Genomic DNA, 13,610 nt, shown 5'->3' with positions numbered 1-13,610 from the left:
TGTCTCTTGTAACAGTTTATTTTAAGGTTTATTTTGTCTTATGACAGCATATATGTGGGTCTTGTTTTTGTATCTATTCAGCCAGTCTGTGTATTTTGATGGAACATTTAATCTAGTTACATTTAAGGTATTTATTGATATGTATGTTTCTGCCACCCTTTTGTTAATATATATGTTTGCATTGCCATTTTGTTAGTTTTGTTAATTTTTTTTCAATTTGTTTTGTAGGCCTTTTTCTTCCCTTCCTCTTTTGTTCTCTTCTGTTTTGATTTGATGATTAAACTTAGTTTTGTGTTTATAGTGTTTGTTTTCTTTTTTGTATGTATATCTAGTATGGATTTTCAGTTTGTGGTTACCATAAAGTATTAATATAGCAGTCTGTATATAAATGGGATTGTTTCAAAGTATTGGTCTTTAATTTATTTTTTAACTGAGGGATAATTGCTTTACAATATTATGTTGGTTTCTAACATACAACAATGCAAATGAGACTTAACTATATATCTATATATATCTATATATATATATATATATATATCTATATATATATATATATATATATATATATAACTTCTGCAGTGCAGAAGACCTGGATTTGATCCCTGAGTGGGGGAGATCCCCTGTAGAAAGGCATGGCAATGCACTCCAATATTCTTACCTGGAGAATCCCATGGACAGAGGAGCCTGGCAAGCTATAGTCCATAGGATCACAAAGAGTCAGACATGACTGAAGCAATGTGTGTGTGTGTGTATGTGTGTGTGTGTGTGTGTGTGTGTGTTATCTCTTGAGCTTCCCTCCAACCCCATGCCCCATCCCACTCCTCTAGATCATCACAGTGCCAGACTGGACTCCCTGTGTTATATAGTAGCTTCCCATTAGCTATCTATTTTACACATGGTATTGCATATGTGTCAATGCTACTTTCTCAATTTGTCCTATTCTCTCCCTCCCCCACTGTCCACAAGTCTGTTTACTACATCTGTGTCTCAATTCATTCCATGCAGGTAGGTTCATCAGTACTGTTTTCTAGATTCTACATGTATGGTTTACTGTATGATATTTGTTTGTTTGTTTTTTTCTTTCTGACTTCCTTCATTCTGTGTAACAGGCTATATGTTTACCCATCTCAGTTCAACTGATTCACATTTATTCCTTTTTATGGCTGAGTGATATTCCACTGTATATACGTATCACGACTTCTTTGTCCATTCATCTGTCAATTTACTTCTGTGTTACTTTCATGTCTTGGCTATTGTAAATAGTGCTGCAATAAACACTAGGGTACAGATGTCTGTTTGAATTGTGGTTTTCTCAGGATATATGTGGAGAAGAAAATGGCAACCCACTCCAGTACTCTTGCCTCGAAACTCTCATGGATGGAGGCGCCTGGTAGGCTGCAGTCCATGGAGTCGCTAAGAGTTGGACACGACTGAGTGACTTCACTTTCACTTTCCACTTTCATGTGGAGAAGGAAATGGCAACCCACTCCATTGTTCTTGCCTGGAGAATCCCTGGGATGGGGGAGCCTGGTGGGCTGCCATCTATGGGGTCGCACGGAGTTGGACACGACTGAAGCGACTTAGCAGCAGCAGCAGCAGCAGCAGGAGGGTATATGCCTGGTAGTGGGATTTCTGAGTCATATGGTAGTTTTCTAAGGATCTCACATACTTTTTTCCATTGTGGCTGTATCAGTTTATGTATATTCTTACCAACATTGCAAGAGTGTTCCCTTTTCTCACATCCTCTCCAGCATTTATTATTTGTAGATTTTTTTTTTTGATGATGGTCATTCTGTTTGTGTTTTAATTTTAAATACATTTCCAGTATCCTGCATTTGTACTCTCCCCTCACAATTGCTTGTTTTTATATCATGTTTTTGTGTAGTTAATTTCCTAACTTTATTCTTGTCTTTATCCATCAACTTTTTCATTTGTAATGGTCTTACTTTTTGTAGTGGACTTTTCTTTTCTATTTACAGAATTTCCTTTAGCATTTGTTGCAAATGTAGTTTGATTTTGCTGAATTCTCTTAACTTTTTCTTGTCTATAAACATTTGAGTTCTCTGTTGCATCTTAATATGCATCTTGCTAGGTAGAATATTCTTGGTTTGTAGGTTCTTCCCTTTCATCACTGTAAATATACCATGCCATTCCCTTCAACCTGCAAAGTTTCTACTGGGAAATCAGCTGATTACCTTATGGAGTTCCCTGGTATGGTATTTGTTGCTTTGCCTTTGTTGCTTTTAATACCTTTTATTTGTTTTTAATTTTTGTCACTTTGACTAAAATGTAACTCTCTGTTCCTCCTTGAGTTTATCCTGCCTGAGGTTCTTTGTGCTGCTTGTACCTGGGTAACTATTTCCTTTCCTATGTGGGGAAAGTTTTCATCTATTATCTCTCCAAGTATTTTTTCAAGTCATTTCTCTCTCTGTTCTCCTTCTGGGATCCCTATAATGCCAATACTCATACATTTAATGTTGTCCTAGAGGTCTCTTAGACTGTCGTTATCTTTTTCTCATTCTTTATTCTGTTCCACAGCAGTCGTTTCCACCATTCTATCTTCCAGCTCACTGCATTTCTGTTCTTATCACTCAGTTCCTCTGATATTGATTCTTTCTAGTATATTTTTAATTTAATTATTGTATTGTTCATCTCTTTGTTTTTTATTTATTTTTATTGAAGGATAATTGCTTTACAGAGTTTTGCTGTTATCTGTCAAACCTCAACATGAATCAGCCATAGGTATACATATATCCCTTCCTGTTTGAAACTCCCTCCCATCTCCCTCCCCATCTTACCACTCTAGGTTGATACAGAGCCCCTGTTTGAGTTTCCTGAGCCATACAGCAGATTCCTGTTGGTTTTCTATTACATATGGTAATGTAAGTTTCCATGTTACTCTTTCCGTACATCTCACTCTCTCCTCCCCCTCTCCCCATGTCCATAAATCTATTCTCTATGTCTGTTTCTCCACTGTTGCCCTGTAAATAAATTCTTCAGTACCATTTTTCTAGATTCTGTATATATGTGTTAGAATACGGTTAGAATACGGTATTTATCTTTCTCTCTCTGACTCACTTCACTATGTATAATAGGTTCCAGGTTCATCCACCTCATTAGAACTGACTCAAATGCATTCCTTTTTATGGCTGAGTAATATCCTATTGTGTATATATATCACAAGTTCTTTATCCATCATGTGTTGATGGACATCTAGGTTGTTCCCATGTTCTAGCTATTGTAAATAGCAGTGAACAATGGGATACACTTGTCTCTTTCAGTTTTGGTTTCCTCAGGGTATATGCCTAGGAGTGGGATTGCTGGATCGTATGGTGGTTTTATTCCTAGTTTTTTAAGGAATCTCCATGTCATCTTCCATAGTGGCTATATCAATTTACATTCCAACCAACAGTAAAAGCGTGTTCACTTTTCTCCACACCCTTTCCAGCATTTACTGTTTGTAGACTTTTTGATGAGGGCCATTCTGACCAGTGTGAGGTGATATCTCATAGTTTTGATGTGCATTTCTCTAATAATGAGCAATGTTGAGCATCTTTTCACGTGTTTGTTAGCCATCTGTATGTCTTCTTTGGAGAGATGTCTGTTTAGGTCTTTTTCCCACTTTTTGATTGGGTTGTTTGTTTTTCTGGTATTGAGTTGTATGAGCTGCTTGTATATTTTAGAAATTAATCCTTTGTTAGTTGTTTCATTTGCTGTTATTTTCTCCCATTCTGAGGGTTGCCTTTTCACTTTGCTTATAGTTTCCTTTGTTTGCTTTTAGTCCTTCTGCATCTTTGTTAAACATTTTTTGCATCTTCACAATCTGTACCTCCACATTCTTTTCCTGAGATTTTGGATTATCTTCACTATCATTACTCTGAATTATTTTTCAGCATATTGCCAATTTCCACTTTATTTAGTTGTTCTTCTGGGGTTTTATCTTGTTCCTTCATTTGGGATATATTCCTCCCTTCATTTGGGATATATTCCTCTTTCATCTTTTTTTGTCTAACTTTCTGTGATTGCAGTTTCTTTTCTGCGAGCTGTTGGATTGTACTTCTTTCTTCTATTGTCTACATTCTGTTGGATGAGGCTAAGGGGCTTTTGCAGGCTCCTTGGTGAGAGGATCTGGTTCCTTCCTGCTCGTGGTTGGAGCTGGGTCCTGTCTCTCTGGTTGGCAGAGCTCTGCTCAGGAAGGCTTTACCAAGCCTGTGAGCTGATATGTGGGACTCTATTTCCTCCCTGTTGGTTGTTTGGCCTGAGACATCCCAGCATTGAATCCTACAGGCTGTTAGGTGAGGCTAGGTCTTGAGTAGAAAACGGTGTTCTGCAGGAAGGCTTGTACCAATGAGTACTTTCCAGAACTGTTGTCTACCAGTGTCTTTGTCATTGCAGTGAGTGACAGCCACCGCCAGCTCCACAGCAGACCCTCCAATACTAACAGGTAGGTGTGATATAGTCTCTTATGAGGTCACTGATTTTTGCCCATGTGTCCTGATACTCACAGGGTCTTGTTTTCCCCCTCCAATAGTGCAGTTTTTCTTTCTTCCTGTCTCATGGAATTCCTGTGATCACCCTCACTGTCCATCAAAGCCAGATTCTCTGGGGTCTCCTTCTCTTGTTGACAGAACTCCAGGCTGGGAATCCTGATGTGAGGCTCAGGACTTTGACTCTGTCTCATTGCCACTTCTGTTTTGTGTTTGGATGCTGGGTACCAATTTTTGGTAGATTCCTGTGTTTTTTTCTCGATTGTTCTTTAGCAATTAGCTGTGATTTTCGTGTTTTAATGAGAAGGCGTTGCTTATGTCCTCCACTCTGTCATTTTGTCAGCCGTCTGTATAGCCTTTATCAAGGTCACTTTGGCAGTACATATGAGGCTTGTTTTGGGCACTACATGATGAATAGACCACACTGGCTGCCAGAATTTTATAATGTATATGAAGGTTTTAATTGGGTTCAGTTTTGTATATAGATCATCCAGATAGTCCCAGAAACATATTATGCTCACAAGACCGTATCCTTGGAGGATCTTCTAGTGGAGGGATCACAAGTGGATGCATATTCCTGGGATAGAGAGAAAGAAGGGGCCTCCAGCAAGATCTTCCAACAGTTTCATTCACTCCGTGACCTAGAATTATTTATCTTTGACTTTAGCCATTTTAATTATGACTGTGTCTTGCTGTGGGTCTGTTTGGGGTCAATCTTTGTTTTCCTATACCTGAATATCTTTCCTTTTCCAGGTCTGGGAAATTTTCTGCTATAATTTTATTAAATGCATTTTTACCTCCTTATCTATCTCTTCTCTTTCTGGGACCCCTAATAATGTGAGTGTTTGTATGCTTGATGTTATCCCCAAAATCTCTTAATCAGTTTCCATTTTTTAAATTTGTTTTTCTTTTTCCTGTTGTGTTGTACTGCTGATTTCTATTCTAAATACATTCTTCTGTATCACCTAGTTTGCTGTTCATTCCTTCTAGTGTGTTTTTTATTTATTTTATTTTTACTTCTTAAAAAATTCATTTATTTATTTTTGTTTATGCTAGGTCTTCATTGCTTAATAGGCTTTTCTCTAGTGGTGTTGAGTGGGGGATACTCTAGTTATGGTACACAGGCTTCTCATTTTAATGGCCTCTCTTGATGCAGAGTATTGGCTCTAGGGTGGATGGGCTTCAGTAGTTGCAGCATGTGGGCTCAACAGTTGTGGCTCTGGTTTCTAGAGCACAAGCTCAGTGATTGTGGCATGCAAGCTCAGTCGTCCTTGCAGCATGTGGGATCCTCCCAGACCAGGGGTCAAACCCATGTCTTCTGCATTGGCAGGTGGATACTCTACCACTGAGTCACTAAGGAAACCTTATTCTTTACTTCTGACTGATTTTATATATATATATATATAATTTTTTTTCTGCTTCCTTGTTAAAATTTTCATTGTGCCCATCTATTCTCTTATCTAATTTAGTTAGCATTGTTATTACTAATGCTTTTAATTCTTTATCTAGTAAATTGTTCATTTCTATTTTATCGGTTCCTTGTTTTCTTTTTCAATTGAAAAAAATTCTTGTCTTCTCAATTTGCTTATTTTTCTCTGTCTCTATGAAATTAAGTAAATCAATTATCTTGAAGGGATGTCCTTATATGTGAGTCTATGTGTGACCAGTAACTTTGGTGATAGAGCTAGATTTGATATGAACACAAGTCACATCTCTCCTCAGGGTATGCTAGCATCTATCATCATGGTAGAAGATGGGGCTGGAGAGTCGGGCTAGGGCAGAAGGCAGATGTGAGGAGGGACTTTCCCTCTGTTCAGTGACTGTCCCCACCCTATTAGGGGTTGGGTCAGATCTCAGGTTGCTGGAACAGAAACCCTGAGGGTTGAGTCTGAAGTACTTCAGTTCCCTTGAAGTGTGTATTCTTCTGCTTTCCAGCACAGGCTCCCTTAGCCCCAGAGAAGAGCAGTGCTGGGGCAAGAGGTAATGGTGTGGGTACTGAACAAGGGTCAGTGCACAGAGTATGGTATGGCAGTCTGGCCACTTTCAATAATCTGGTCTTCCTGTGATGTGCTGTCTGTGCTATCAACCACAATGGTTGCCCAGCCCCTGCTCAGACATGCTTAGTGTCTGAGTCACTGTGGCATCTTATAGCTGAGCTCTTTCTTCATTTCTGACTGCTTTTGCTTTAGTGGGGAGCTTCAGTGTGAGCCAAATGGGGCTAGAGTGTTTGCTTGATTCAGGCTGGGGCACACACCAGATTGGTCACAGGAAATGAGTCAACAATCTGTGTGGTTTCAATTCAACCTTTCCTGCCCGTGTTTGGGAGCAAGCAAGCATTCAAGTGCTCATCACAAAGAGTCAAGGCTTCCCACAGCCCTCTTGTTAGTCCCACTGAGCCTCCAATCAGCCAAGGGGGCGCTTCCATTTGTCAGACCCCAGGGGTGGGTCATCTAGTATGTTGCTCAAACTACACAGTCTCCAGTGAATAGACTATACGTGTATAGTCTCTGTTTTCCTCTGAATCTTCTCCCAGAGGCACAAGTCCTAATCTGATCATTTCCCTTCCTACCCAACTCTTCATGTATCTTTCTTACAACCTTGATTGTTCAGGAGTCTTTTTGCTAGTATTCAGTTAGTTTTTAGTGAGAATTTTTTTCCACTTGTAGATGTATTTTTGATATGTTCATGGGAGGAGGGCCACATCCTCCTACTCCACCATCTTGATTTGAATCCTTAAAACACTTTTATATATAACACAGAAATACAAATAACTTGATAGAAAAATGTTCAAGGAACAGACAGTTCTTAGAAGGCAAAATATTAATGACCAATAATGATCATTAATTAACTTCCTTATTAATCATAGAAGTATAATTCAAGATATCATTTTTAGCACATCACATTTGCAACAATCAAAAACCTATATAATCTGTTTTAGGGAGGATGTGGTGATATATACACTGGTTATGAGAGTGTGTATTTTTATATTAGCAGCATTAAAACTTTAAAAAGTGTGTACTCTTTGACACATAATTTAACTATGGAGTCTATGGGAAAATTCTTACATATAGACAAATATGCTTTTTTATTATAAAGAAAAATTTCAAAGATAGAAATTCCTTTTGAGAGAGGAATGACTGTTCTGTCATGCAGTATAATATTGTGAGCTGTTGAAATATGTAGATAGATATATTTTGATAAAGAAAAATCATGATATTTTATTAAGTGGGTTAAAGTAAAATAAAACAAATTGCAGAATGAACTAATTTATATTCAAACTGTCTAAATTTTATATTACTGTAAGTACTATCTTTATGAACATTTAAATGCATAGAAAAGGATTTAGAAAGAACTGATACCTGTGATTTCTTTTAGAAATAAAACTGAAGAAAAGTAGAAGTTTGGTGACAAGGATAATTTTGTCTATGTTGTTTGAATTATATACTGTTCAATTATAAACATGTATTATTTCTATAAATAAATACAGATTTTCTGGAGAATAAAAGAACGTGTTGATGGGTAATGGGGTCATAATGGGGCCAGTTGATCAATTATGGCAGTCTAAAAAAATAAGTAATACAGAGGTAGACATCCTCGAACTTTTCTGAGGGAAAAATGCCTTGGGTAATGGAGACATCTGGTCTATGTGTCAGATAAATCTTCATTGTGCAGGCAAAATTACATCAGGTATAAATAAGATGCCCGTTATCAGCATCTTATGACTTTGATTTAATGTTTATGAAGAAATACACTAATAATTTTGCTTCTCTTATAATCTATCTAGAAGGAAAGGTAGGATGTTACCTTCTCAAGAGACATATCTAATCTGGATGATTATTACATTTCTCAATATAAATGAATAAATTGCCCTCTTTTATATCTTTCAGTCTTATGATATAATCATCAAAATTTCACCTCCTGTATTTGGATGGATTCTGGGATATGACCAGTAGATCTCTAAAATTGAAGACCCCAGCCTGGATTGTGGTGACCTCATCAAAGCAAATAATGCCTGTGTGGTGGTCCTGCAGCAGCCAGTCAATGCTCTCTTTTGGTGACACTCAGTCTTTGCTGTATAACTGAATTCTTATAAATCCATTAAGTTTCCAATAAAGTTTTTCTCTCATTTGCTGTTAGTTCTATATGACTGCGATCTAGTAAATTTTGAATTTTCAGTAAAGGTTTCATAGTAATTCCAAGCATCAGGAAAATTGGTATCAAAGTATGAGCTTCTTCCTAAGAATTACCATTCACTCATTCTTTATTGTGTGAAAACACCAGAAGAATGAGGGGGGAGGATTGAGGGGAAATGTGAAAAATAATTAAATTCCCAGCACATTCTCTTTACTGTCAACTTTTCTATGATATCTTATCTATTCTGTGGTATTCCTTATTCTTCTACATCTTGACTGCTTTCTTGGTCAAGATGGCTGCTATGCTTTTTATTTTCTATTTTCCAATTTACTTCTAAAACACTCAGTATTAAACAAATAGATTATCTTAATTAAAAACTAATAAAATTATGATAAAAATAAAAGGAGAGTGGGAAAATTTCAGTCAGCAATTTTTAGTATTTTCACATTGTTCATGTATTTTTCCATAAATCATAGAAAAAAATAAAGTTACATTTTGGGAGATCTTTATGTACATTAAATAATATAAAAATGATACAATAATTAAAACAGTCTATTATTTATGTAGAAATGTGTACACAAGTCAATATAATAGGATATAAACCCCAGAAATGGACACATATAAGACTTTAAAGGTAGTATTTCAAACGAGTGAGGAATGGCAGAATCATTCATTAAATTGTATAAAGAATATCTGACTGATCATATGGGGAAAACACAGATTAGATCTCCCCCCTCATACCACGAATTTAAATTAAATGCATCAAATCACAAAAATATTAGAAAAAAAACTTAGGTAAATATTTATATTATTGTGCAATGAGCATGTCCCATGCATAATAATTTAGTTTTTCAAAAAGTGATGTTTAAATATTTATGATGTAATAAATGCTACAAACTATGGAAATATGAAGGTGAGTAAGACAGTAGTCAGTGTAGCTTGAAGTCTAACAGTAAAGGCAGTTAATTAAACAAATTTATAAAGCGAGTCTGGATCTACATATGGAAGCTGCCTTCAGTGATCTCTCCTCATCTTTCAGTTTAGCATTCCTTTGCTTACTTCATTCTCAGCTTTTTTCTTCATATTGAGAAAGATGGTACCTCAGTACCTTCAGAATTATATTACATTAAGCTCACACACTCAGAAGGAGAGGCAATCTCTTTTCCAAGTCCCCATATTAATAGCTCCAAAAGTACTCAGTTTGACCTTGCTTGGATCACATATGAATTTATGGATGAATCACTGTCCATTAGAATGGGTGCTCTGATTGGCCAGTTTAAAGATTATATTCTTGCCTCTATGGAGAGGAAGGTAGGGTTCCTGATCAATAGTCTCACCAGAGTCATACTGAATCAGGAAGTGGCAATTTCCAAAAGGAAGAGACACAAGACAGATTAAAAAGTAGTATATATATATATCCACTAAGCTAGAAAATACTTCCTACTTGACAAATTAAAAAATAATTTAGCTAAACTATAAAGTAGATGGAGTGGTAAGAGATCAGACAGGAATGATAGGTAGAGGCGATCACGAGGATTTATGTAAATTGTTTTACAGAATTTAGACTTTATACCTATGGGTTTTTAAAATGTAACAAAATATACATAATATAAAATTTATCATTTAATCATTTAAATTAACTCTTTTTTAATTAAAAAATATTTTTGACCATGCCATGTGGCATGTGGGATCTTAGTTCTCCCACCAGGGACTGAATCTGTGCTCCCCACAGTGGAAGCATGGAATCTCACCCAGTGGACCACCAAGGAAGTCCCTAACCATTTTTTTTTAATTGGAGGATAATTGCTTTACAATAATGTGGTCTCTGCCATACATCAACACGAATCAGCCATTGTACATTTATACATAGTTAATATGCAGTTGTCACCGCCATCCATTCTCAAGAATTTTTCATTTTCCCAAACTAAAATTCTCTATTCATAAAACAGTATCTCTCCATTCCTCCCTCCCCCCAGTTCCTGGAAACCACCATTTTATTTTTTGTTTCTATGAATTGAACTACTCTATGTACCTCATATCAGTGGAATTATACAATATTTGTATATAGCTTATTTCACTTTGTATAACCTCTTCAAGTTTCATCCATGTTGTAGCAATGTATCAGAATGCCTTCCCTTTTTTAAATTGTGGTAAAATATGCACAACATAAAATTATAATTTCTAACTGTACAGCTTAGTAGTGTTGAATATATTTGTATCATACAATCCATCTCAAATCCCTTTTCATCTTGCAAAATTAAAATTCTATACACATTACATAATAATTCATTTACCTCTATACCAAGCCACTGGCAGACAACATTTCACTTTCTGTTTCTATGAGACTGACTACTCTAGATACCTCATATAAGTATAATAATACAGTATACATATTTTTGTGATGTGATTGGCTTATTTCACTTAGCATAATGTCCTCAATTCATGTTGCACCATGTGACAAGACTTCCTTCTTTAAAAGATTATTTTTTTGTAAACACTTTATTTTTTTAGAACAGTTTTAGGCTCACAGAAAAATTAAGTATAAAGTATAGAGTTCTCATGCATTCCCACCCCAATAGGTGCATAAACTTCCCCATCATCACCCACTAGAGTAGTGTATTTGTCACAACTGATGAACCTAAATTGACCCATTGTAATCCACAGTTTACACTAGGATTCTCTCCTAGTGTTTTACAATAAGTTTTACATTCTGTGGGTTTGGACAAAGGTATAATAATATGTGTACATCATTATAGTAGTGCACAGAGTATTTACACCACACTAAAAATCACCTCTGCTCCACTGATTCATCCCTCCTCTCCCTACCACCAAATCCTGACAACCACTTTTTACTGACTCCATAGATTTGCTTTTTCCTGAGTGTTATGTCCCTGGAATCATACAATATATACTCCATTCAGATTGGCCTTTTTCACTTAGTAATATGCATTTAAGTTTCTTTCATGTCTTCATGGCATGATAGCTCATTTATTTTTATTGCGAATAATATTCAATTGTTTTGATGTACGACAGTTTATAAATCCATTCACTTATTGAAAGACTTCTTGGGTGCTTCCAAGTTCTGGCAATTATGAATAAAGCTCCCATAAACATCCTTGTGCAGATTTTTGTTTGGACATAAGTTTTCAATTCTTTAGGTAAACATCAAGAGTGCAATTGCTGAACTGTAGGAAAAGAATTGGATTCGTTTTGTAAGAAATCACAAACTGCTGACCAAAGTGGTGGTACAGTTTTGCATTCCAACAAGGGATGAATTAGTGTTCCTATTGTTCATATCCTAGCCAGCATTAGCTACTTTCAGTGTTCTGTGTTTTGGTCATGCTAATAAGTGTGTAGTGGTATCTTACTGTTGCTTAAACTTATATTTCCCTGATGACATATGATGTGGAGCATTTTTTCATATGCTTCTTTTTCATGTGTATATCATCATTGATGCTATGTCTGATAAAGTTTTTGCCTCATTTTTTAATCATGTTTTTTGCTGCCTTATTGGTGAGTTTTAATTATTTGTATTGTTGAGTAACATTCCTTGATTACATGTTTTTTTTTTCTTGTGGAGAGCTCTAAACTTCTTGTATTTAAAGTAACACTAGTTTATAACATTGTGTAAGTTTCATGTATACAATATTATATTTCAACTTCTTCATACTATAGCCTGATCACCACAAAAAGTTTAGTTTTCATTTATCATTATATAGTTGACCACTTTACCAATTTCATCTTCCCCCACCCACCTCCCCCACTGGTAACTATTAATATGTTCTCTGTATCTATATGTCTAATTTTGTTTGTTCATTCAGGAGCAGACCAATCATCTTGTGCTCAAGCTGCAGCTCAGCCAGTCAGATCATGTGTCTCTGAGGGTGTTGGTGTGGCCATTTTCCCTAAGGTAGGAGATTTACAACACAAGAGCCCAGTTCCCAACTGAAGGCCTGTTTTAGATGGACAATCTCTCAGCCTGGGGAAGGTGGGGAGTCTAGGGTCCATGTCCCATGCCTGGCAATTCCAGTGATTCTCAACTGAAAAAATGTCTGGGAAGGTCAGAATGAAAGCAAGTTTATTAGTCCTCATCCACCTCCACCATCCCAACCTCCACCTATTGGTTCAAGGGCAAATATATTCTTTTCTTATTTTGTTAACTCTTTGGGAATAGAAACTCCTTTAAAAACTCCAAGGAAAGCATGGACCTTACCCCTTGAAAAGCACCCATTCTGCTTCGCCTTCACAAGTATGTCTCCTGACCCTTCTCCCCCTTGGAGGCCCAGACATCACCCTGGTTCTGATTCCCTAGTGAAAGGTTGCAGGTGGCCCCCATCCAAGCACGATTGCATTTTAAGTTTTATTCACTGTGCAGGCATGATGAAAGAACTTGTAGGAAAAGAGGACCTCAGGGCCTGCCAAATCCTGGGAAAAGCAGAGCAATCAGGGAAGGCAACTGGGTTCTGAACAGTCTTTGTGAGGAAAGGCACATTTAAAAGACTAGCGTTTCAGGATATCTCATTCTTTAATGTGACAAATAGTCGAGCTCTCCTTTTTCAAGGCTTGGGCTCTGCTGAATCCACTCTTTTACAGTCCAGGCTCAAAACCATCTCCAAGAAAAAGAAATGCAAAAAGGCAAAATGGTTGTCTGAGGAGGCCTTACAAATAGCTGAGAAAAGAAGAGAAGTGAAAGGCAAAGGAGAAAAGGAAGTGAAATGTGAAAGTCATTCAGTCATGTCTGACTCTTTGCAAACCCATGGACTGTCCATGGAATTTTCCAGGCCAGAATATTGTAGTAGATAGCCTTTCCTTTCTCCAGGGCCTCTTCCAATCCCAGGGATCAAACCCAGGTCTCCTGCATTGCAGGTGGATTCTTTACCAGGTGAGCCACAAGGGAAGCCCATCTGAATGCAGACAAGATATGTCTTGGTTTACCTATAGACTTCCTTTGTGTTGAGCTATCCTGAGGCAGTACCATTGTAAATGACT

General features: G+C 36.9%; 1 protein-coding gene across 1 annotated transcript in view; it reads left to right on the top strand.

Moving 5' to 3' along the window:
• NBDY (negative regulator of P-body association) overlaps positions 1 to 12,111 on the top strand; it is a 66,991-nt gene extending 54,880 nt beyond the window's left edge. The window contains exon 3 of the mRNA XM_027963570.3: positions 8,375 to 12,111. The gene's annotated coding sequence lies outside the window, so the exon portion shown is untranslated. The remainder of the gene's footprint in view (positions 1 to 8,374) is intronic.
• The last annotated feature ends 1,499 nt before the right edge of the window (positions 12,112 to 13,610 follow it).

Source organism: Ovis aries, chromosome X (assembly GCF_016772045.2).
Source record: "Ovis aries strain OAR_USU_Benz2616 breed Rambouillet chromosome X, ARS-UI_Ramb_v3.0, whole genome shotgun sequence".
NCBI classification, from domain to species: Eukaryota; Metazoa; Chordata; class Mammalia; order Artiodactyla; family Bovidae; genus Ovis; species Ovis aries.
This window is presented reverse-complemented; position numbering and strand designations above follow the sequence as displayed.